This window comes from Somniosus microcephalus, chromosome 33 (assembly GCF_052327205.1).
Source record: "Somniosus microcephalus isolate GS21.2 chromosome 33, FLI_Smic_1.0, whole genome shotgun sequence".
In the NCBI taxonomy this organism is placed as follows: domain Eukaryota; kingdom Metazoa; phylum Chordata; class Chondrichthyes; order Squaliformes; family Somniosidae; genus Somniosus; species Somniosus microcephalus.
The window spans coordinates 2,453,584-2,479,489 of NC_141019.1; the positions used below are offsets into that span (position 1 = coordinate 2,453,584).

General features: G+C 49.4%; 1 protein-coding gene across 5 annotated transcripts in view; it reads left to right on the plus strand.

The window, feature by feature from the left end:
- Positions 1–25,906, plus strand: part of LOC147096930 (rho guanine nucleotide exchange factor 25-like) — a 550,157-nt gene that overhangs the window by 22,608 nt on the left and 501,643 nt on the right. The gene's annotated exons all lie outside the window — the stretch shown is intronic.

Genomic DNA, 25,906 nt, shown 5'->3' on the forward strand with positions numbered 1-25,906 from the left:
TGAGGTCTTGAATTCAAGACCTCATCAAACTTCTTTCTTTTACAGAAATGAGATGTTTGTTGCATCTGAGAATGCAACGGCCATCTGTCATCTGCAACACGGAGGTCCGAGACACTCTCCGTATAGAAACCGACTGAAGCCTGCAGGAAGAAACAAAGGTAAGTACACTTTTAAAAACACTTAGGACTTACCTCAGTTACTCACCGCTACACTCTTGCACCCATCACTTACCTTCACACCACACTTTTGCACCCCCCCTCCCCTCTGACCCCCGCAGACCCAGCGGGTTTTGGAGCCATCGGGAAGCCCGCACTTGTGAGGGCAAAAAGGGGATAATCCTATTTTCTGCCGGTTAACTACCTGTTAACAGGCAGTTAACAGGCTTTAATCCCTTCCCGCCTCCAAGGAGACGGGACCCAGCGCGGGATGGCTACTCACCTCCTAGGAAGATGGCATGGAGGCGGGTTGGGCACCCGCCCCCAAATTCTGCCATTTTCCCGGCAGTCCCACCTCCAGCCCCGCCTCCCCAGGGCTGGTAAAATCGCCCCCAAAGTGTGTATGTTTATAAATATGCGTATGTTTGGGCCCATCCAATAGAGGGGCAGTGACCTGGGGGAATGAAAATGTTTTCACTTTTCTCCCGAGACCGTTTGCCTAGCACAAGTTTGTAGACAACAACAATGTGCAAACACCAGACTCATCTCTTCCACGAGCTGCTGCTCCCTTGACCCCCCTCCCAACTCTGCTTCCGATCACTCTACCACCTCTAGGCCCAATGCTCGCCAGCATCATCAACTGCTCCCTCTCCTCAGGCAGTGTTCTCCCCTCCCCTCACCCACCCAACCCCGACGTAGATACTTCTTTGTACATTAGGCGAGGCCATGTGCTTGTTGAGTGTCCACGTTTTATTAACACGACTAATTAAACTAACAAGTGTTGCAGGAACCAGGCCCGAGTGCTCCACGAGGCAGTACAAGAGACCAGTCACGTGAGTGAATCACGTGATGGACGGCGCGCCCGTACAGAAAAACAAGCACTTCACATCACGACCTCCACCATTTTAAAGACGGCGTAAACACCCCGCTTCTTAAAAACCTCACCCTTGACCGCTCCATCTATCATCCCATCTCGAACCTCCCTTTCCAGTCAAAGGTTCAGGAATGCGTTGTCACTGCCCGGCTCTATGCCCGCCTGTTCAAATCCCTTCAGTCAGGTTTCTGTCCTGTCCACAGCACTCCTGGTCAAAGTTATTGACATTACTACCCTTGATTCTATGACTGTAAGCTCGCCCCTCCCGCTCTCCATAACCTCCTCCAGCCCTACAACCCTCAGAGATCTCTGCACTCCGACAATTCTGTAACGTAGAACAGTCGTTCACGAATCAGCAGCTCCCCTTACACTCCACCTGCTTAAATGGAAACAGGAAATCGGGCAGAGTATGAAAGTGTCTCTTTTAGATAAGTTTAACAGAAATGTCACCCTCCATAAACTTGTGCTCATCCAAAACTCGACTGCCCGTGTCCTAACTCGCACCAGGTCCCGCTTGTTAAGTCTGTGTGTCCCAGTTATGCTTATTATAATCACTGGACACAGACCACAAGAATAACTTTTAACAGGTCTTTACTATTCGGAGGTCAGGGCTGAACTGCCCAGCAAATCCCTACACAACGTTTATATACCGGTGTGGTCACCACTGGTATTACAGTATACAGCAGCCAAGAGAAAGTAGTACATCGCTTAAGGTAGTTCTCTTAAGGTGGAACAGGTTACATACACCACAATCCTCCCTTTTTAGCTTAACAGTTATATCCCCATTTAACATAACATAATAACATATAGATATATATATATACAACTTCATGCAAAACAGTTCAAAGATTCAGTCTCTGAGGAGGCCTCCTGATTCGAGTTGGATAACGCCTTTCAGGGGTCTCTGATTCTCGTTGCTGGGGTGACTCACCTAGTTGATCTCTTATGGATTGGACATCATCCTCAGGTACATTCACTTCTGAGGTAGATGCTTCAGGTTCACTAACTTCTTCCACGGTTGTCTCTGCCGTAACCCTGGGTTCGACCCTTGTTCTCGATTCTACCAGTTGGTCAGCATGACGCCGTATTACATTTTCACCAATATCTACCGTGTACATCAGGGGTCCTTGTCTGGCCCGAATTGTTCCAGATTGCCATTTCTCGTTTTCATAGTCCCGGGCTAACACTGGTTGTCCTATTTCGAAACTCCGAGTGGTCTTGTTATTTATATGCTGGAACTGTTTGTTTTCAACTTCCCTCCGCACATTTGGTTTTAACAAGTCCAACCTGGACCGCAACCTCCTGTTATAGAACATCATGGCAGGACTTTGGTTTGTCACTGCATGAGTGGCGTTTCGATATGCCAGTAGGAATTTGTCCACCTTGTGTTGTAGTGGAATCTGATCTTCGCTCATGGCCTTTATTGCTTTTTTGAACGTTTGTACAAATCTCTCGGCCAACCCGTTTGTAGCCGGATGATATGGGGCAGAGGTATAATGTTTCACCCCATTCTTCTTCATGAATTTCTGGAATTCTTCTGACACGAACTGTGGTCCGTTGTCTGAACATATTTGTTCTGGCAGTCCATTTCTTGCAAATATCGTTCTTAGCACCGCGATCGTCTTTTCCGAGGTAGTGGTAGTCATCTTAATCACTTCTGGCCATTTAGAATGTGCGTCCACTGCAATTAAAAACATGGAGTCCATGAATGGACCAGCAAAGTCAATATGTACACGTTGCCATGGGGTTGAAGGCCATTCCCATGGATGCAGCGGTGCAATCGGAGGTGCATTTTGCACTTTTTGGCACCCTGAGCAGCTTTTCGTCAGACCCTCTATCTGTTGGTCGATACCCGGCCACCACACATAAGCCCTAGCAAGGCTTTTCATCTTGACTCCCCCAGATGACCTTCATGCAGTTCCTTTAGAACTCTCTCTCTTAACTTAGGAGGAATAATCACCCTTGTTCCATACATCAATGTTCCTTGACAGACGGACAGCTGTTCTCGTCTTGCTGAGAATGCCGGTAACAGTGGATCACCATGTGCTGGCCATCCCTTCACTGTCACTTCGTAGACCCGGGACAGTGTCGGGTCGTTCCTGGTTTCTCTTTCAATACTTGCATTGGTGACTGGTAAACATTCGATGATGGTCGAGTGAAATAACTCAACAGGGTCAACCGTCGGTGCCTCCTCCTCTGTAGGTAGTGGCAGGCGCGACAGCCCATCAGCATTACCATGCTGCTTTGTACCTTTGAATTCGATCTGATATTGATGTGCCCCTAGGAAAAGAGACCATCTCTGGAGTCTCTGTGCTGTCATCACCGAAACACCCTTCTTAGGGTTAAAAATGGATACCCACGGCTGGTGGTCTGTCAGAAGCGTAAACTTTTCGCCCTGCAGGTAATGATTAAACTTCTTTACTCCCCACACAAGGCTGAGAGCCTCCCTATCTATCTGAGCATAGTTGCGCTCAGCGGAGGTCAATGATCTGGATGCGAACGCAACTGGCCTCTCCAGGCCATTTGGCAACTTGTGTGAGAGTACTGCCCCAATACCATATGGAGAAGCATCACAAGCCAAACGAATAGGCAGCGTTGGGTTGAAGTGAGCCAACACTTCCTCTGAGGTGATCAATGCCTTGCTTTTGCGAAAGGCCCTCTTACAGTCCTCGCTCCACTTCCATGGTACTCCCTTCTGCAAAAGAGCGTTCAGCGGGTGCAGCACCGTGGATAAATTTGGCAGAAACTTATGGTAATAGTTAATCAACCCTAGGAACGACCTCAACTGGGATACATTATCCGGAGCGGGATCCTTCACAACAGCTTCGATCTTGTCAGGAGACTTATGAAGCCCCTCCTGGTCAATGACATGACCACATTACGAGATCCGCTTCTGAAAGATCTCACATTTCTGGCGATTAACTCGAAGTCCATACTCTTTCAATCTGGTGAGCACCAGTTCCAAATTTGCAAGGTGTTCCTCGTCATCATCTCCTGTAATCAGAATATTGTCCAGGTAACATTGTGTGCCTGGAATTCCCTGTAATACCTGCTCCATGGCCCTCTGCCAAATTGCTGGAGCCGATGCCACTCCAAAAACCAGTCTATTATACCGGTACAAGCCTCTATGCGTGTTGATCGTGAGATACTGGCGTGACTCTTCCTCAACTTCCATCTGTAAGTACGCCTGCACCAGGTCTATCTTGGTGAAGTGTTTCCCGCCAGACAACGAAGCGAAGATATCCTCAATCCGCGGAAGCGGATACTGCACCGTGTGAAGCACCGGATTAACAGTGATCTTGAAATCTCCACAGATGCGAACCTTCCCCGGTTCCCCCAGCTTGTTGCTCGATGAACGCTTCATGACGGGAACAATGGGCGTGGCCCACTCACTCCAGTCTACCTTAGACAGTACTCCTGAACGTTCTAGCCCTTCCAGCTCAGCTTCCACAGCAGGTCGTATCGCATAAGGTACCGGTCTGGCTTTGAAAAATTTCGGGTTTGCATGTTCTTCAACCTTGATGTTTGCCGTAATTCCTCTCAGTGTTCCCAGTCCCTGTTGGAACACCTCTTTAGCATCGTCCAATATTCTGGACAATCGTTTAGGTTTGACATCTTTTTTACCGGAATCTACCGTTCGTGCTTTTAAGGAATGCCAGTCCATATTTATTTTCCTAATCCACTCCCGTCCCAGTAGTGGTGGACCTCCCTCAGGTAGCACATATAAGTCCATTCCTTGGCTTTCTTTGCCCTTGTGGACCACCTTTACCTCTATCTTCCCGATGGGGTATACTCTGCCCCGTGTATGTTTTCAATACAATCTCCGTATCCCGTAGGGGAATATGTGGGAATAACCTTTTGTAATCTTGCTTATTCATGACCGTCAATGCCGATCCAGTGTCCAATTCCATCTTCACTTGGACTCCTGCTATCTGAAGTGTGACCCAGATTGTTTGGAGGTCTGCTTCATTACCAACATTGTGTACTCTTAGACTACCCAGTTCATTACTGCTGGAGTCTGAATTTGACTTCTGTTCGTTCGAACTGTTCTCTGTCACCTTGTTTACCTTTCTGTACTTTTCCTGCGGTGACTTTTTGTTGCTGGTCTTCTTTCCTGACCGGCGTACTTTAGCTATGTGACCAAGCCTGCCACATTTTCTGCATTCCTGATTTTTGAACCAGCACTGGTTCTGATCGTGCGTTGTCTTTCCACAACGATAACATTTTACTGTACCCAAGACCATTTGATTGGTGCTGAGTTCCGGTGACCATAGCTGCATTTCCGCAGTGCCTCGCGCTGCGGCTTCGTGCGATGCTGCAATAGTGACAGCTTTATCAAGCGTAAGATCATTCTCCTCAAGCAGTCGCTTTTGTGTTCCTTCTTTTAACAATCCACACACAAATTTATCTCTCAGAGCATCTGCTAGTCCTGTTCCAAACTGACAGTACTTTGATAGCTTACACAGTTCAATTAAAAATTCAGCGTTGCTTTCGTCTTTCAGCTGCGTTCTTCTGTAAAATTTAAATCGTTCCGCTATCATCAGCGGCGTGGGGTTTAAATGATTTTTCAGGACAGTAACAATATTTGCGAAAGTCTGATCCGTCGGTTTATCTGGTGATAGAAGGTGCTTCAATAGCCCGTATGTCTTCGCACCTATTGAGCTTAATAAGGTTAGTGCTTTCTCATCATCTGGTACCTTATTTGCTTTACAATAAACTTCCATGCGTTCTACATACGTGGTCCAATCTTCGATATCGCTATCAAAGGTATTAATGTTCCCATGTTTAGGCATCCTTGCAAGTTTTTAAATTTTTCTTTTTCTCAAAATGGCGGCTTCCCGCGCTTGTCTTCTTCCCCCGCCTACTAAAATGGCGGCTTCCCGCGCTTGGCGGTCTTTCCCGCGCTCGTCTTCTTCCCCCGCCGACTACAATGGCGGATTCCCGCGTTTGCCTTCTTCCCCCGCTGGCTGCAATGGCGATTGCCGTGCTGCTGCCGTTCTCGCCTCCCCAGCGGTTCTCAATTCCCCGACGCTGCTTTTACTCCCCCGCGGTTCCCGTGGGCATTCACGCTTCCCCTGCTGTTGCGCCTCTCAGCCCCGCATGCAGCCCGGTCCTTTACACCGGCTGCGTTTGAGTTCTCCGCGGCTCTCGTGCCTTAAGCTGCCCCAGTCGCTGCGCCTCTCGGCCTCGATTGCAGCCCAGCCCTTTTCACCGGCCGTGGTCGAGTTCTCCGCCCTTTTTCCTCCATTTTCCCTCCCCCACTCCACAGTCAACGCGGCCGACTTTCTGCTCGTGTCGCTGATCGGCTTACCCACCACCGTGGTAGAAGGGATGATCACTGCCTGTCGCTGATGGAGGGCTTCGTGGTCAGAATTTTTCTTTTTAACCCGGGTTCTCGATGCCTCCCGTGCGATGGTGCTCAGCAGGATGATGAGGGCGGATGCCTCTTCTCGACGCCCGTTCTGAGGACGAAGCTGCCTTGGATGTAAAACTGCCGCAGGGTAAGATCGGACTCGTCGCCACTGTTAAGTCTGTGTGTCCCAGTTATGCTTATTATAAATCACTGGACACAGACAACAAGAATAACTTTAACAGGTCTTTACTATTCAGAGGTCAGGGCTGAACTGCCCAGCAAATCCCTACACAACGTTTATATACCGGTGTGGTCACCACCGGTATTACAGTATACAGCAGCCAACAGAAAGTAGTACATCTCTTAAGGTAGTTCTCTTAAGGTGGAACAGGTTACATACACCACACCGCTCACCCATCACCCCCTGCGTTCGCTGACCTACGTTGGCTCCCAGTCCAGCAACGCCTCGATTTTAAAATTCTCATCCTTGTTTTCAAATCCCTCCATGGCCTCGCCCCTCCCTATCTCTGTAATCTCCTCCAGCCCCACAACCCCCCAGATCTCTGCGCTCCTCTAATTCTGGCCTCTTGAGCATCCCTGATTTTAATCGCTCCACCATCGGCAGCCGTGCCTTCAGCTGCCTGGGCCCCAAGCTCTGGAATTCCCTCCCTAAACCTCTCCACCTCGCTACCTCTCTCTCCTCCTTTAAGACGCTCCTTAAAACCTGCTTCTTTGACCCAGATTTTGGTCACCTGTCCTAATATCTCCTTATGTGGCTCGGTGTCAAATTTTGTCTGATAATCACACCTGTGAAGCGCCTTGGGACGTTTTACTACATTAAAGGTGTTATATATAATTGTTGTACGATTGCCTGTCTGACATGCAATGGTAGATTAGCCAGGACTTCTTGCAGCTCAGTATTGGCCAGAACAGAGCCCTTTTTTTCAACCCTCAGCAGAAACTTTGCATCCTGCCCCCTTACCTCAGCCCCTGTTGCAATAACTCCAACTCAACCGGAACTCTGCTGCCCACATCTTATCCCGCACAAAATCCCACTCACCTCCTTCATCTAACCTGACTTTCCAACCCTCATCCCATCGATTTCAAAATCCTAGTCCTTAACTTTCAATCCTTCCGTGGCCTCGCCCCTCCGCCAACCCCATGTCCCTGATCACACCCTGCACTCTTCCAACTCTGATCTAGTGCATATTCGTGCCCCTTTCGCATTGCATCTCTGGTGGCAGAGCCTTCAGTCACCTTGCCGCCACATGCTAAAGCTCTCTTCTTAAACCCTTCCCCCTTGGCGCATCTCTCCCGCACCTTCAACAAGCCTCCGTGAAACCAACCCCTTCAACAAGCCTCCGGGAAACCAACCCCTTCAACAATGCCGTTGGCCACCTCTTCTACTATCCTTCCTACTCTTGCTCAGGAATGACCCCCCAAGTGTGAAACACTGTGAAATATAAGTAGTTATTGTCTCAGAGGGTGTCACTGTATCTCAACAAGGGTTGGCGAATTCAGGGGAGGGCGGACAGCAAATTGAAGGCCAAAACAAAGATGTAAAAAAACAACACAAGCTAGATGAGACACGGTGGTGCTTTATTAAAAGGGGATGGGGACAAAAAGAGAACTCTTTAATCTCATCTGTAGAAAAGAAAGAAAGAAAGAAAGAAAGAAAGTCAGTCAGTCTACAGACAATTTTGAAGTGTAGTCTCTGTTGTAATGTAGAAAACTCAGCAGGCAATTTGCGCACAGCAAGCTCCCACAAACAGCAATGTGATAATGACCAGATAATCTGTTTTAGTGATGTTGATTGAGGGATAAGTATTGGCCAGGACACATAGAAACATAGAAGATTGGAGTAGGAGTAGGCCATTCGGCCCCTCGAGCCTGCTCCGCCATTTAATGAGATCATGGCTGATCATCCAAATTCAGTACCCTGTCCCTGACACCGGGGAGAACTCCCCTGCTCTTCAAAATAGTGCCATGGGATCGTTTACATCCACCTGAGAGAGCAGACGGGGCCTCGGTTTAACGTCTCATCGGAAAGACGGCACCTCCAACAGTGCAGCACTCCCTCAGCACTGCACTGGAGTGTCAGCCTAGCTTTATGTGTTCAAGTCCCTGGAGTGGGACCTGTAAACATCTGACATGATTCTCTGACTATATAAGCTGTGTCTTTATGCATTTCTCCACTTCACCTGAAGAAGGAGCAGCGCTCCGAAAGCTTGTGATTTCAAATAAAGCTGTTGGACTATAACCTGGTGTTGTGTGATTTCTTACATTTGGGACTTGAAGCACCAACCTTCTGACTCAGAGACGAGAGTGCTACCCACTGAGCCACTGGCTGAGACTGTTAAACCATTAGGGAGTAGAGATTGTTTGGCCTCACTATGCCAACATGGCTTCATAGCTTTGGCACTAAAGCTGGCACATATTTGGGTCTAGCCATGCTTCTGTTTGCCCATCAATATCAGAGACACAAGCTATGGTTATGGTGCCCACCTCTACCAGAGACAATCGTTTCAACAAAATCAATCCGTTCTGCTGAACAAATCAAAACATTTTGCACCTCGCTGTAATTTAACAGATATAGAGGTAGTTGGCCAACAGCAGAGGCTGGGGTAGATCACAGCATCTGTCACTTTTCTTTAAACATGCTGATAAGTGATAAATACAAGTTCAGTGCTAGAGGAGACAGCAGTGTGAACTGAGAGAAGCCAAAAGAGCTGCTGGACGTTGTGCAAAGTAACAAAGTAGTGTTGCTTTTGAAAGCTTTTTCGAATAATTTGTCCGTGTCTACACAAGCCACTCTGGGTACAGGTATAATGGCCCAGAAATTCGGGCCGGGGGCTTCCCGCGGGAGCAAACCCCCGACCTGCACTTACCTAGCGCGCCGGCCGTTGAGCTGTGGGCCCCGTGGGATTCCGATCCTGGGCCTGCTCCAACTGCCGGCGCGCAGTGCTTGCGTATCCCAGGGGCGCAGTTAGTTCGAAGCGTCCCCTGGGATCACGTGGGCCATGGAGAGCCAATGGTAGCAGGGAATCTGTATTCATAGATTTGACAGGAAGACCTGTCAAATCTATGAATAGAGATCGGCCCCAAAACCTAACTAAAACTTCAAATACATTTTTTTTTAAATAACTATAAATTACATAAAATAACTATTTTAAACAAGTCAACATGGATTGACAAAAGGTAAATCATGCTTGACTAATCTACTGGAATTTTTTGAGGATGTAACTGGTAAAATAGATAAGGGAGAACCAGTGGATGTGGTGTATTTAGACTTTCAGAAGGCTTTCGATAAGAGATTAGCGTGTAAAGTTAAGGCACATCGGATTGGGGGCAAGGTATTGACTTGGATAGAGAACTGGTTGGCAGACAGAAAGCAAAGAGTTGGAATAAACGGGTCTTTTTCCGAGTGGCAGGCAGTGACTAGTGGGGTACCGCAGGGATCGGTCCTTGGACCCCAGCTATTCATAATATATATTAATGATCTAGACAAGGGAACTAGATGTAATATCTCCAAATTTGCAGACGACACAAAGCTGGGTGGGCGTGTGTGCTGTGAGGAGGATGCCGAGAAACTACAGAAAGATTTGGACAGGTTGGGTGATTGGGCAGAAGCATGGCGGATGCAATATAACGTGGATAAATGTGAGGTTATCCACTTTGGTGGCAAAAACAGGAAGACTGATTATTATCTGAATGGCAATAGATTGGGAGAAGGGGAAGTACAACGAGACCTGGGTGTCCTTGTGCACCAGTCGCTGAAGGTAAGCATGCAGGTGCAGCAGGCGGTTAAGAAGGCAAATGGTATGTTGGCCTTCGTAGCGAGAGGGTTCGAGTACAGGAACAAGGATGTCTTGCTGCAGTTGTACAGGACCTTGGTGAGACCACATCTTGAGTATTGTGTGCAGTTTTGGTCACCTTATCTGAGGAAGGATGTTCTTGCCATGGAAGGAGTTCAGCGAAGATTCACTAGGCTGATACCTGGGATGGCAGGAATGACGTATGAGGAGAGATTGGGTCGATTGGGCTTGTACTCGCTGGAGTTTAGAAGAATGAGAGGGGATCTCATTGAAACTTATAAAATTCTGACAGGACTGGACAGACTGGATGCAGGAAGGATGTTCCCGATGGTCGGGGAGTCCAGAACCAGGGGTCACAGTCTAAGGATAAGGGGTAGGCCATTTAGGACAGAAATGAGGAGGAATTTCTTCACCCAGAGAGTGGTGAACCTGTGGAATTCTCTACCACAGAAGGCAGTAGAGGCCAATTCATTAAATATATTCAAGAAGGAGTTAGATATATTTCTTAAGGCTAAAGGCATCAAGGGATATGGGGAGAAGGCAGGGACAGGGTACTGAATTTGGATGATCAGCCATGATCGCATTGAATGGCGAAGCAGGCTCGAGGGGCCGAATGGCCTACTCCTGCTCCTATCTTCTATGTTTCTATGTCTATATAAGTTGTAATGTTTGCTCATAAGAACATAAGAAATAGGAGCAGGAGGAGGCCATTTGGCCCCTCGAGCCTGCTCCGCCATTCAATAAGATCATGGCTGATCTTCTACCTGATCTCCACTTCCCTGCACTATCCCCATATCCCTTGATTCCCTTAATATCCAAAAATCTATCGATCTCTGCCTTGAATATACTCAACGACTGAGCCTCCACAGCCCTCTGGGGTAGAGAATTCCAAAGATTCACCACCCTGTGAAGAAATTTCTCCCCATCTCAGTCCTAAATGGCCGACCCCTTATTCTGAGACTGTGACCCCTGGTTCTAGACACTCCAGCCAGGGGAAACATCCTCCCTGCAGCTACCCTGTCAAGCCTTGTAAGAATTTTGTATATTTCAATGAGATCGCCTCTCATTCTTCTAAACTCTAGAGAATATAGACCTAGTCTACTCAATCTCTCCTCATAGGACAATCCCCTCATCCCAAGGACAGCCCTCTTATCCCAGGAATCAATCTAGAAAGGCTTCTTAACATAGAAACATAGAAACTAGGAGCAGGAGTAGGCCATTTGGCCCTTCGAGCCTGCTCCGCCATTCAACGAGATCATGGCTGATCATCCAAACCCTAGCACCCGGTCCCTACACCGACAGCCATCCCACCCAAGCCCTATCCCCGTAACCCCACATATTTCATCCCCCCTAACACTAAGGGCCAATTTTTATCATGGCCAATCAACCTAATCTTGTAAGTTCTAATACAAAAGCAAAATACTGCGGATGCTGGAAATCTGAAATAAAAACAGAAAAAGCTGGAGATACTCAGCAGGTCAGGCAGCATCTGTGGAGAGAGAAACAGAGTTGACGGTTCAGGTCGGTGACCTTTCTTCAGAACTGGTTCTTATAAGTTCGAATCAGTCAACTTTGGTGGCACAGTGGGCTAGATGCTGTCCTTCCACCACTGGAAGCCGGATTTGAATCCACCTCCTGTATCTGCTGGCTGGAAGGGTCCCACGTGAAACAATTGTAGGGAGTTTCCACCCAGTTACTCGTGGGTGTGATTCCACAGCACAAAAACTGCCCGTAATTGAAGCACGATTTACACAAATTTTTTCCGAGACCACGAGGGTTGGTTGATGTGGGAAATGAAAAATTCATACCAGTGCAGTGTGTGGGGGGGGGGGGGCGGGGTTGTGTGTGGGTGGGGTGGGGTCTTTTCCGAGGTTGGGGCTGAGTCATGTTCTTCTCCTGCATTGGATGTCAAAAGCTGCCAATGTTCCATTCCGATCCCCCCCACCCCCCCAACAGTGACATAACCCAGCACGGAACTCTCTTCCAAATATAAATTTGAAAAGAAATCCATACTAAAATAGCTCCTCTGCAGAGCAAGAAAAGTTTTTTTCATTATCTTTGAACACTTTCAATATTAAGTATAAAAAGTATTGGGAGTTACTTAGAAAAGGCTGCTCGACCGGGCGGGGTGGTCGGTCATGTGACAAAACCTCTAGGAATATGTCCAGCCAGAGTTGGCAACCCTACAATCAAATCAAAATCAAATCAAATCAACTTTATTGTCATTGTTAGTGCACAAGTGCAGTACAACGAAATGTAGACTTGCGGCTCCCGAGAGTGTACATTTAGATTAAGACATTTAGGCCTAGAAATTCAGTTGCGTTCGCCAGCCGTTAGCGCCATAAGAGGGGTAGATTTCGAGTGCTAGGCACTTAGCGCCCGGGCGCAGACCGATCTGCGCCTACGCTCAACTTCAGTTGACAGTTAGCGCCGGCGCAAAGTGTTTGCGCGCGCTCAGCTGCGCGCGCAGCTTATGACGTCATTTCGTCGTGCAACGCTGTTTGTGCGCCCCAAACCGGAACTTCAGTGGCGCCTGCCCAATGTGGGCGTGGCACTGTTAAGAACTGTGAAGTGGAATGCAGCAGAGGCCCTGCGGGCCTCGGGGAGCGCTAATTAAAGGGCACTTACACTGAACTATAAAGGCCAGCCATTTTGCTGCAATGACTTTAGTACTTTGGATTTCTGGACAGAGACCAAGGAACAGACCTTACTGATTTGGGACAACATAGGAGAGGTATTTTTGGCTTCTAGCCAGAGCTTGGAAATTTGACTCATTGTGATTTCACTGTTTGCAAGTATATTATGGGGGCTGCATGGGGTTGCAACCCTCAGTTCCAGCATTATGTGCGAAGAGCTCGCAGACGCTGTGTGAGAGGGGCAGCCATGCCTAGACGCAGAGGGGCCATCAGGCGTCGGCAACGTAGGCCTTACCCACTCAGGGAATACCGGCAGCAGGTGTCCTATCTCACCATGACTGCTGCGCATTGTGTTAAGAGGCTGCGCTTCAGAAGGGAGGTGGTTGCAGAGATCTGCCAGCTGCTTCACAGAGATCTGCGTCCACAGCTGATGTGCAGGACGTCTCTGTCGGTGGAAGTGAAGGTCACGGTGGCTCTGAACTTTTATGCAAGCGGCTCCTTCCAAGCCGCTGCTGGGGACATAGCGAACATCTCCCAGTTCGCCGTGCATCGCTGCATCCGGCAGGTCACCGATGCCCTTTTCGCAAGGAGACACCAATTCATCTCCTTCCCCATGACCCTAGAGAGGCAGGAGCAGCGTGCAGTCGGATTTGCGAGGATCGCCGACTTCCCCATGGTGCAGGGCGCCATTGACTGCACGCATGTAGCTATGCGGGCACCTATCGACAATGCCGAGGATTACCGCAACCGGAAGGGCTACCATTCCCTCAATGTACAGCTGGTGTGTGACCACAGGCAGCGCATCCTAGCTGTCAATGCCCGCTTTCCAGGAAGCAGCCACGATGCATTTATACTGCGCCAGACTACTGTGGCTGACATGCTCCAGGCACAGCCTCCCCCAAGAGGATGGCTTATCGGGGACAAGGGCTACCCTTTGTGTACATGGCTCATGACCCCGCTCCGCGCGCCCAGGACCCCTGCTGAGGAGGCATACAACGAAAGCCATCAAGCCACAAGGAACATCATAGAGCAAACGATTGGCATCCTCAAGCAACGGTTCCGCTGCCTGGATCGTTCCGGCGGCTCTCTACAGTATTCGCCGGATAGAGTCTCCCAGTTCGTCGTCGTTTGCTGCATGCTGCACAACCTGGCTATCCGCAGGACTCAGGCACTGCCACCTCACGTTGGACCACCACCTCAGGAGGACGAGCAGGAGGACCATGAGGAGGAGGAGGAGGAGGAGGAGGAGTACCAGCCCAGGAGGGAGCCACAAGGTCCAAGGGCCGTCCGTCGGCGGCTTATTGAACTACACTTCTAGGCCCCCTGTCAGGGAATGGCTTGTGGCAATGAACGCACCTGAATGCAGCCGCTCCGCAAGCCCTCAGCCGGTTAACGCAACAACCACTTGAAACATCACACATGGACAAGCTGAATAAATAAAAAGCTTTATTTAACAAACTCAGGGCCCTTCCCACATGAAACACAAAAACAGACAAGACCCCCAAAAAACAGTCAAAAACATATCTCACTCCCACAACCTGGGGAGGAATAACAAAACTTGTCCATCCAATTGGCCTTCATCTTCGGCCTTACCAAAATAAACCCCCCCCATAGAGAACACAAACACCCCCATATGAAAAAACATTTGCCTTCATCTTCGGCCTTACCAAAATAAACCCCCCCCATAGAGAACACAAACACCCCCATATAAAAAATCATTTGCCTTCATCTTCGGCCTTACCAATATAAACCCCCCCCATAGAGAACACAAATACCCCCATATAAAAAATCATTTGGCAACACACTCTACTTGGTGTGCCGAGAGGGCGAGTCCTTGTGCAGGCTTCTCCGGCCCCTGCCCGACCTGCTGCTCCGCCTCAACCTGGGCCCTGTGGGTGCTGCAAGGCTGGGGGAAGGCTCCTGAGGGGCACAATGCGTGACGGCAGATGCCCTTGGGGGGTCGGCCCAGACGAGCTCCGGCCCTGGAGGGGCCGGCTGCTGACTGCTGCAGCTGTGGCTGGCCAGCATCAGTCTCTCCAGCAGCTCGTCGCACCTTGGCTGGGGGAGTGGCAGTGGCAGCTGCAGCAATGGGGGCAAGCTGGCTGATGCCAGGCGCTCGCTGGTCGCCAGAGACACTGGCAGTCGGCCGGGCTGGCGCTGCAGCAAGCGCAGCAATCTGGTGAAGGACAGACCGCTGTGCTGCAGCAGCGCGGCGGGTGCCCTGGCAATGCGTCCGTGACACAGCGAGTGTGGCAGAAGTGAGTGCCCGTACTGCCCTGGTCTGTGCCCGCATCAGACCAGCCAGTGTCTGCACGGCACCACTCATGAACTCTCGACTCGCGTCCTGTGATGCCTTGAATTCTGCCCGACTCGCGTCCTGTGATGCCCCGAATTGTTCAACACCCCTGGCCTGTGCTGCCGCGAGTTGTTCGAAACCCCTGGCCTGTGAGTCCCCGAAATTGGCCACACTATGAGCCAGGGACTCAATGGCCTGAGGCAACTGAGCCACAACCCCCATGAACTCGGTGTGGCGACGCTCCGAGTCCGCGGACATTTGATCAAGGAGGCGCACCTCCTGGGCGAGGACCGTCTCCGGACTGGAGGCCGGACTCTCCCTCTGGGGAGAAGGCCGCCGAGCTGGCCGACCCTTCCCGCGTGGCTGGACGCCACTGGGCCCAGCAACTGCCCTCCCCTGCAACACTTCCCCCCTCTGGGGAGAAGGCAGCTGAGCTGGCCGACCCTTCCCGCGTGGCTGGATGCCACTGGGCCCAGCAACTGCCCTCCCCTGCAACACTTCCCCCTGGCTCTCCTCCAGGGAAGACATGTCCCCTCCATTGCCATCCCCTGGCGCGGATGAGGGTTCCCCCGATGTGCCGCCTTCCTCTTGCTCCTCGTCGTCCTCCTCTTCCGAGGGACTGACACTCGCAGCTTCAGGGACCTCCTCCTCACCAGCTGAAAGCAGGAAGGCACAAGAGTAGCTTTAGAGTGAGGACAGGGCGTCAGCGAGGGAGGCATGAGTGGTGGCATTATGCGCATTGGTGGGACAGTGGCAAAGGATGTAGATCTGAAGCGCAAGGGGACCGAGAGAGGTCCAAACGGTCATGTCCTTACCATTGGGGCCCAGCACAGGGTCGGCATCTCCAATAGCAACGGGGCCAATCACCCGGGCACGCATGAGTCGAGCCACGCGCTCCTCCAGGTCACTGAGCTCCTGGAACTGGGAACGGCCTCCCCCGGTGACAGTCCGGCTCTTCAGATTCTGCGCCAGCTTGGCCTGCAAGAGAAAGGACGGCCTCTAAGTACAGTGTGGTGCCCTGTTGGTGTGTGCACTGCCTCCCATGGTGGAATAGCTTGGCCAGTGTGGTGCCCTGTTGGTGTGTGCACTGCCTCCCATGGTGGAATAGCTTGGCCAGTGTGGTGCCCTGTTGGTGTGTGCACTGCCTCCCATGGTCGAATAGCTTGGCCAGTGTGGTGCCCTGTTGGTGTGTGCACTGCCTCCCATGGTCGAATAGCTTGGCCAGTGTGTAAAGTGCAGAAAGTGCTATTGATGAGCATGCCAGTGCCATAGCTGCTGGAGGAGGGCTGGCCATTAGGCCTTTGAGGTCCCTTTGCCCATAATGTGAGGTGCACATGCAAGGATGAGGAGGACACTGGAAAGGGTACTCACCCTGACCAACCGAGTGAGGTCGTTAAACTTCTTCCGGCATTGGTCAGCTGTCCTGGGGACATCGCTGTTGGCTGTGACCCTCTGGGCGATTTCCCTCCAGGCTCTCCTGTACAGCCTCTTGGGAGCCTTCTTGCCACTGTCCGGGCACAAGATATCTCTTCTCTTCTCCAAACCCCTAAGCATCACCTTCAAATCATGGGCAGAGAAGCGCTGCGCTCGCTCACGGGCCCTCTGCATCGTTGCTGGCGCTATTTCTCTCCAGCAGCAGTGTTTAGGCCTAGCTGGAGGGCTGCAGTATCCAGGGCGTGGCAGCAGACCAAGTCGACCCTTCCCCCTTTAAGAGCTGGCCGACGTCAGGGTGTCTGCTGTCAATCAAAACATGACCGCACCTGCGCTGCGCCCGGCCTCGGCGGTATCACTCTGCACCGCCGGCTTAGCGCCTAAAGAGAGGGGTGCAACGCCAGTTTTAGCGCTCGCCCAAACTCCTTGGCCAAAGCTACTGAATATCGGCGAAGTGGCCTCCACTTTCCGGCGGGCGCAAACTTTAGCGCCCGCCCGACTTTACCACCCCAAAAGTGGCTATACTGAATTTCTAGGCCTTAAACATTCAACTGTGGCAGTACCACTGGTTGTCCCTTACATTGAGACACATAATTCCCTTTAACTTACCTTTTGGGGCCGTTGCCCTTTTAACTTACCTGTTGGGGCCATTGCCCCTTTAAGACGCGCCCTAGCGCGCTGACGTCACGTCACGTACAACGTGATGTGCGTGCGCCGGCACAGCCCGGCCTAGAGTCTTCGGCCTCAACGGCCAGCCGACAGGAGCGATGCAATCTTCCGCTCCTGCAGCAAGCACCAGCACAGCCCGGCCTAGCGTCTTCGGACTCAACGGCCAGCCGACGGGAGCGACGCGATCTTCCGCTCCTGCAGCAAGCACCAGCACAGCCCGGCCTAGCGTCTTCGGACTCAACGGCCAGCCGACGGGAGCGACGCGATCTTCCGCTCCCGCGGCAAGCACCGGCACAGCCCGGCCTCGCGACCTCGGCCTCAACGGCCAGCGACGCAATGACGCGCATCACGTGACGCCCTAAGCGTGGGAAACGTGAGCAACGTGATGACGTCACAACACAAACGCAATGACGTCATCACGCTCCCCACAGGACTGCGAACTCAGTCCTCGTGGAGTCCCCGCTGGGACAAGACCTACACCACGGTGCTCCTACAGTCAGCCATCTTACCTGCTATCTTACCTGCTGTAATTAGTCTGTTCCTGTAAATAAACAACTTGTTAATAGTTCGTCGAAGTCAAACTCTCTTATTTAGTGGCGATCTACACGAACTGCTACACAACATACATTTGTCTTGTAATACATTAACATAAACATAACCATAATAAAGTGCATTGGCAGATGTGCAGGCTTTAGAGTTTATTTGTGGAGTTCAGTAGGATGACAGCCCTGGGAAAGAAGCTGTTCCTAAATCTGGTCGTACGGGTGCGAATGCATCTGTAGCGTCTCCCAGATGGCAGGAGGGCGAACAGACTGTGGCTGGGGTGGGTAGGGTCTTTGATGATGGTCCGTGACCTCCGTAAACAGCTGTCTGCTGATTGGTTGTTTTACTGGTGTTTTGACGGAGCCCCCATGTCATTTTCTGGGCTGTCCCAAGTGCTCATAGAATCAGAGACTCTTTCAGTAGAGAAGGAGGCCATTCGGCCCATCGTGCCTGCGCTGGCTCATTGAAAGAGCAGTCGTGCTTAGTCCCACGTCCCCGCTTTGTGTCCGTGTCCCGCGTCCTCACCCTCAAGTGCCTGTCCAACTCCCTTTTAAAATGATTGATGGAACCAGCTTCCGCCACCTTTTCAGGTCGAGTGTTCCAGATCCCTACAACTCTCTGAGTGATAAAACTTCTCCTCATCTCCCCACTAGATCTTTTTCCAATGATTTTGAATCTATGGCCTTTGGTTATTGACCCACTCGCCAGAGAGAATGATTTTTCTCTCTCTACTCTATCAAAACCTCTCATCATCTTGAAAACCTCCATTCGGTCACCTCTTAACCTTCTCTGTTCCGAGGAGAACAGTCCTAACTTTTCCAACCTCTCCTCATAACTGAAGTCCCTCATCCCTGGTAACACCCTGGTAAACCTCCTCTGCACCCTTTCTAAGGCCTTTACATCTTTCCTGAAGTGTGATGCCCAGAATTGTCCACAACACTCCAGCTGAGGCCTAACCAGTGATTTATAAAGTTCTTCGAGTGTTGATCTTTTGAAATGGCGTACAGAGTTTGAGGCAGATTTTGGCCTGCACTACAACAGAGACTACACTTCAGAAGTACTTCACTGGCCGTAAAATGCTTTGGCAAGTCCTGATGACATGAAAGGTGCTACATAAAATACATGTTCACTCTTTCTTACGAATCTTGATGTGCTTGGAGTGAGGGATGTGAATCGCTGCCTTGAAGAGAAAACGAGAGAGAGAAGAGGAGACAACGCTGGTTTTTATTTGATGGATCCCTTTACTTTCGGATTACCTTTACAACGTAATCATAAATGTAGCACATTTCACCCAGTGATCTCGGTAACGGTGTGAGACTGCAGCAGAACCGTAGCTTGGGATCACATTACTATGGCTGCCCTGTGTTCTGTAGCTGAGTTATATATCTGCCCAGTGGTGGAGCCAGTTGGGATCGCGGGGGTCATGGCCCACCACCCCCCCCCCACCCCCAATCATTTTGAGGTCGGACAATTGGCTTTGGAGAACCGCCTCCATATTGCTCCCAGGAACCTCGGACACCCGTCTTCGGCCTCCAAGTTGGCAGCCCAAGTCTGTGCGGTTCCCAGTTCGGCCTTCAGACCAGGTAATTCGTCATTCCCCGGTTCCCAGCTCGGTCCCCTTCCTGGCAAGGCGGCCAAATCTCAAGGTCGACACCCGCACCCCACCCCCACCCAACCCACCCCCCACCCCAACCCACCAAGAAAGCAGGTTCTCGATGTATTTCTTAAAGAAATACATCGAGAACTTTCTGCTGGATTCTGGCTCATAAAGAAAACAAAGAGACTGCGGGGATCTGTCCATGGGATCTGTCCATGGATTTCTGGTTCCCTCCTCCCCGCAGTCTCTTTGTTTTCTTTATGAGCCAGAATCCAGCAGAAAGTTCTCGATGTATTTGCAAACCTTGGCAGCCACATGTGCTCAAGAGATAAGAGACATTCTAGGGATCTGAGAAGTAATATAGGTAAATATTTTATTAATCAGACATCTGTACCAAACTCCTCAGTGTTAATGTGAAATCACACTTGAAACATCAAGTACCTCAGCACTCATTCCAATAAATATTTTTCTTGTAAAAAGCCGTATAAATTTTTACTAAGCGTCAGCTTTGCTCAGTTGGTAGTACTTGTTTCTCTGAGGCCAGAAGGTTGTGGGTTCAAGCCCACTCTAAGACATGAACACCTATTCTAGGCCGACACTTGCAATAGTGCTGCGTTGTCATGGCTACCGTACCTTTGGATGAGACAATAAGCCAAGGCCCGGTCTGCTCAATCAGGTGCTGGTTAAAGATTCGTGCTACTATTCAAAGACGGGCAAGGGGATGTCCTAGACAACCTTCCTCCCTTAACCAACACCACCAAGAATAGATTCACTGGACATTCAGCTCATTGCTGTGTCTGGGAGACCTGGCTGTGAACAAAATGGCGGCTGCAATTGCCTACATACCAGTGACTACAGTTCAAATTCATTGTATGTGAAGCACTTTGGGATGTTTCTGAGCGACGTGATGAGGCACCAGACAAGTGAAACTTCCTTCGTCCTTTAACCACTAAAATGAACGCAGGCTACCATGTAACAGACTGAATATTGTGTTAAAATTGAATGGCATTGTGTTGACGTTTAGAGACACAGTTCATGATGCAACCTGACTTCTTGGCGGGCATTGATGCCTTCCACTTATTACTCTACTTACACCTCCTCTCCTGTAGCTGGTGGCTCGTGCCAGGCATGCTGCTGGCAACATGTCAGTATGTCACCCAAGTGCCCATTCTTTGTGAGCCTAGAGAATGAGTCTGAGGCTGCTTGGCCAGCAAAGCCAATCCTGATCTAGTTCCACACACGCACATGCCAGCAGACAACGTTGGATAATGAGCAGGAGTACTGGGAACCCTGGCTGATTATTGTCTCCCTAGCTCAGGATGGTAGAGATCACTTTTAGCATTGCTAAAGCTCCCCAGCACAGGACAGTAAATCATTATCTGTATTCTGCTGAAATATTTCATTTGAAGTTTTGAATTGCTGCAATGCTTAGGACTTAACACACCTTGAATCTTCCGCATTGTCCACACAAGGACTCCTCTTGTGTATTTTTACAATGTATTAAGACTGGTCAATCTCCTGTGGTATTGCACAGTTAAGACCATGTGCAGTCTTTAGGTGAAGTGGGGTTAGAGGGCGGGGGATAATTGCCCCGGGGTGCGCCGTGTCATTCGGCCGCCATTTTAAAATCATACATTCTGCCCTTCTCTTTACAGTTCCGTGATGAATGCCTATATCCCCATTTCTCATAGATACTGAAGTGAACGTGTCACTCTGCAATCACACGCTTCCAGCACCTCCACTGGTGGGAGGGTGTAATTACAATGCGACAAGTTTCCATGGCCACCTTCCATTGAAACGATGGAGAACGTTCACGGGAAGCGTGCACAGATTGTTAATATACTATAGATATTATTTTGTACTTGTTAAATTAATCTTTTTAAATAGCGTATCTGTGTTGATATTCTTCCCATCACTCTCGGATCAGAGGCTTCGTTCTACCACCACCACCAACAACAATAACTTGTGTTTATATAGCGCCTCTAACGTAGTAAAACGTCCCAAGGCGCTGCCCAGGAGTATTTTAAGACAACAAATTTGACACCGAGCCACATAAGGATAAATTAGGACAGTGCTTGGTGTTAAGTCTGTGTGTTCTAGTTATTGTTAATAAGAATCACTGCACACAGACCACAAGAGTAAATTCAACAGGTCTTTACTAGTCGAAGGTCAGGCTGAACTGCCCAATAAATCATTACACAGCACTTATATGTGGTCACCACCGGTATTACAGTATACAGCAGCCAAGATAAAGTAGTGCATCTCTTAAAATAGTTCTCTTAAAGGTGGAACGGTTACATACACCACAATCCTCCCTTTTTAGCTTAACAGTATATATTCCCCATTAAGCATAACATAATAACATATATACACAACTTCATGTAAAAACAGTTCACAGATTCAGTCTCTGAGGAGGCCTCCTGATCCGAGACGGATAACGCCTTTCAGGGGTCTCTGGTTCTCGTTGCTGGGGTGACTCATCTAGTTGACCCCCTATGGATAGGACATCATCATCAGGTACATTCACTTCTGAGGTAGATGCTTCAGGTTCACTAACTTCCTCCATGGTTGTCTCTGTCGTAACCATGGGCTCGACCCTTGTTCTCGATCCCACCAGTTGGTCAGCATGACGTCGCATTACATTTTCACCAACATCTACCGTGTACATCAGGGGTCCTTGTCTGGCCCGAATTGTTCCAGATTGCCATTTCTCGTTTTTATAGTCCCTGGCTAACACCGGTTGTCCTATTTCAAAACTTCGAGTGGGCTTGTTATTGATATGCTGGAACTGTTTGTTTTCGACTTCCCTCCGCACATTTGGTTTTAACAAGTCCAACCTGGACCGCAACCTCCTGTTATAGAACATCATGGCAGGACTTTGGTTTGTTGTTGCATGGGTGGCATTTCGATATGCCAGTAGGAAATTGTCCACCTTGTGTTGCAGTGGAATCTGATCTTCGTTCATGGCCTTTATTGCCTTTTTGAACGTCTGTACAAACCTCTCGGCCAGCCCATTCGTAGCTGGATGATATGAGGCAGAGGTATAATGTTTCACCCCATTCTTCTTCAGGAATTTCTGGAATTCCTCTGACACGAACTGTGGTCCGTTGTCTGAACATATTTGCTCTGGCAATCCATTTCTTGCAAATATCGTTCTTAGCACCGCGATCGTCTTCTCCGAGGTAGTGGTAGTCATTTTAATCACTTCTGGCCATTTAGAATGTGCGTCCACCGCAATTAAAAACATGGAGTCCATGAATAGACCAGCAAAGTCAATATGTACACGTTGCCATGGGGTTGAAGGCCATTCCCATGGATGCAGCGGTGCAATTGGAGGTGCATTTTGGACTTTTTGGCACCCTGAGCAGCTTTTCGTCAGATCCTCTATCTGTTGGTCGATACCCGGCCACCACACATAAGCCCTAGCAAGGCTTTTCATCTTGACTCCCCCCAGATGACCTTCATGTAGTTCTTTTAGAACTCTCTCTCTTAACTTAGGAGGGATAATCACCCTTGTTCCATACATCAATGTTCCCTGACAGATGGACAGCTGTTCTCGTCTTGCTGAGAATGCCGGTAACAGTGGATCACCATGGGCTGGCCATCCCTTTACTGTCAATTCGTAGACCCGGGACAGTGTCGGGTCATTCCTAGTCTCCCTTTCAATATTTGCATTGGTGACAGGTAAACATTCGATGATGGTCGAGTGAAATAACTCCACCGGGTCAACCGTCGGTGCCTCCTCCTCCTCAGTAGGTAGTGGCAGGCGTGACAGCCCATCAGCATTACCATGCTGCTTTGAATTCTATCTGATATTGATGTGCCCCTAGGAAAAGGGACCATCTCTGGAGCCTCTGTGCTGTCATCACCGAAACACCCTTCTTAGGGTTAAAAATGGATACCAACGGCTGGTGGTCTGTCAGCAGTGTAAACTTCTGGCCCTGCAGGTAATGATTAAACTTCTTTACTCCCCACACAAGGCTGAGAGCCTCCCTATCTATCTGAGCATAGTTGCGCTCAGCGGAGGTCAATGATCTGGATGCAAATGCGACTGGCCTTTCCAAGCCATTTGGCAACTTGTGTGAGAGTACTGCTCCAATACCATAAGGAGAAGCATCACAAGCTAAACAAATAGGTAGCGTTGGGTTGAAGTGAGCCAACACTTCCTCTGAGGTGATCAATGCCTTGCTTTTGCGAAAGGCCTTCTTACAGTCCTCGCTCCACTTCCATGGCACTTCTTTCTGCAAAAGAGCGTTCAGCGGGTGCAGCACCGTGGATAGATTTGGCAGAAATTTATGGTAATAGTTAATCAACCCTAGGAACGACCTCAACTGGGATACATTTTCCGGAGCGGGAGCCTTCACAACAGCTTCGATCTTGTCAGGTGACTTGTGCAGCCCCTCCTGGTCAATGACATGACCACAGTACGAGATCCGTTTCTGAAAGAACTCACATTTCTGGCGATTAACTCGAAGTCCATATTCCTTCAATCTGGTGAGCACCAGTTTCAAATTTGCAAGGTGTTCCTCATCGTCATCTCCTGTAATCAGGATATCGTCCAAGTAACATTGAGTGCTTGGAATTCCCTGTAATACCTGCTCCATGGCCCTCTGCCAAATTGCTGGAGCCGAAGCCACTCCAAAAACCAGTCTATTATATCGATACAAGCCTCTGTGCGTGTTGATTGTAAGATACTGGCGCGACTCTTCCTCAACTTCCATCTGTAAGTACGCTTGCGCCAGGTCTATCTTGGTGAAGTGTTTCCCACCAGACAATGAAGCAAAGATATCCTCAATCCGCGGAAGCGGATATTGCACCGTGTGAAGCACCGGATTAACCGTGATCTTGAAGTCTCCACAGATGCGGACCTTCCCCGGTTCCCCTGGCTTGTTACTCGATGAACGCTTCATGACTGGGACAATGGGCGTGGCCCACTCACTCCAGTCCACCTTAGACAGTACTCCTGAACGTTCTAGCCCTTCCAGCTCAGCTTCCACAGCAGGTCGTATCGCATAAGGTCTGGCTTTGAAAAATTTTGGGTTTGCATGTTCTGCAATCTTGATTTTTGCTGTAATTCCTCTCAGTGTTCCCAGTCCCTGTTGGAACACCTCTTTAGCCTCATCCAATATTCTGGACAATCGTTCAGGTTTGACATCCTTTTTTCCGGAATCTACCGTTATTGCTTTTAGGGAGTGCCAGTCCATATTTATTTTCCTGATCCACTCCCGTCCCAGAAGTGGTGGACCTCCCTCAGGTAGTACATATAAGTCCATTCCTTGGTGTTCTTTGCCCTTGTGTACCACCTTGACTTTTATCTTTCCGATGGGGTATACTCTTTGCCCCGTGTATGTCTGCAATACTATCTCCGTATCCCGTAGGGGAATATGTGTGAATAACCTTTTGTAATCTTGCTTATTCATGACCGTCAACGCCGATCCGGTGTCCAATTCCATCTTCACTTGGACTCCTGCTATCTGAAGTGTGACCCAGATAGTTTGTAGGTCAGCTTCCTTACTCACATTGTGAATTCTCAGACTACCCAGTTCCTTGCTGTTGGAGTCTGAATCCGAATTCTGTTCATCCGAACTCTTCTCAGCCACCTTATGTACCTTTCTGCACTTTTCCTGCGGTGACTTTTTGTTGCTGGTCTTCTTTCCTGACCGGCATACTTTAGCTATGTGACCAAGCTTGCCACATTTTCTACATTCCTGATTTTTAAACCAGCATTGGTTCTGATCGTGTGTTGTCTTTCCACAATGATAACATTTCGCTGTACCCAAAGCCATTTGATCTACGCTGAGTACCGCTGCCTTCAGCTGCATTTCCGCAGTGCCTCTCGCTGCGGCTTCGTGCGATGCTGCAATAGTGACAGCCTTATCAAGTGTAAGATCATTCTCTTCAAGCAGCCGCTTTTGTGTTCCTTCTTTCGACAATCCACACACGAATTTGTCTCTCAGTGCCTCTGTCAGTCTTTCCCCAAACTGACAGTATTTCGCTAGCTTACGCAGTTCAATTAAATACTCCGCGTTGCTTTCCTCTTTCAGTTGCGTTCTCGCATAAAATTTAAATCGTTCCGCTAACATCAGCGGTGTGGGGTTCAAATGATTTCTCAGGACAGCAACAATATTAGCGAAAGCCTGATCCGCCGGTTTAGCTGGTGATAGAAGATGCTTCAATAGCCCGTATGTCTTCGCACCCATTGAGTTTAGTAAGGTTAGTGCTTTATCTTCATCTGATATTTTATTTGCCTTACAATAAATCTCTATGCGTTCTACATACGTGGCCCAATCTTCAACATCGGCATCGAAATCGTTGATGTTACCACGCTTAGGCATCCTCGCAATCTTCTTGAGAAACAAAAAGAAATCTTTCTTTTCTTTTATTTTATTTTTTTCAAAATGGCGGTTTCCCGCGCTTGTCTTCTTCCCCCGCCTACAAAAATGGCGGCTTCCCGCGTTTGCCTTTCTCCCCCGCTGGCTGTAATGGCGATTGCCTTATTGCTGCGTTCGCCCTCCCCAGCGGTTCTCAAATCGTGCC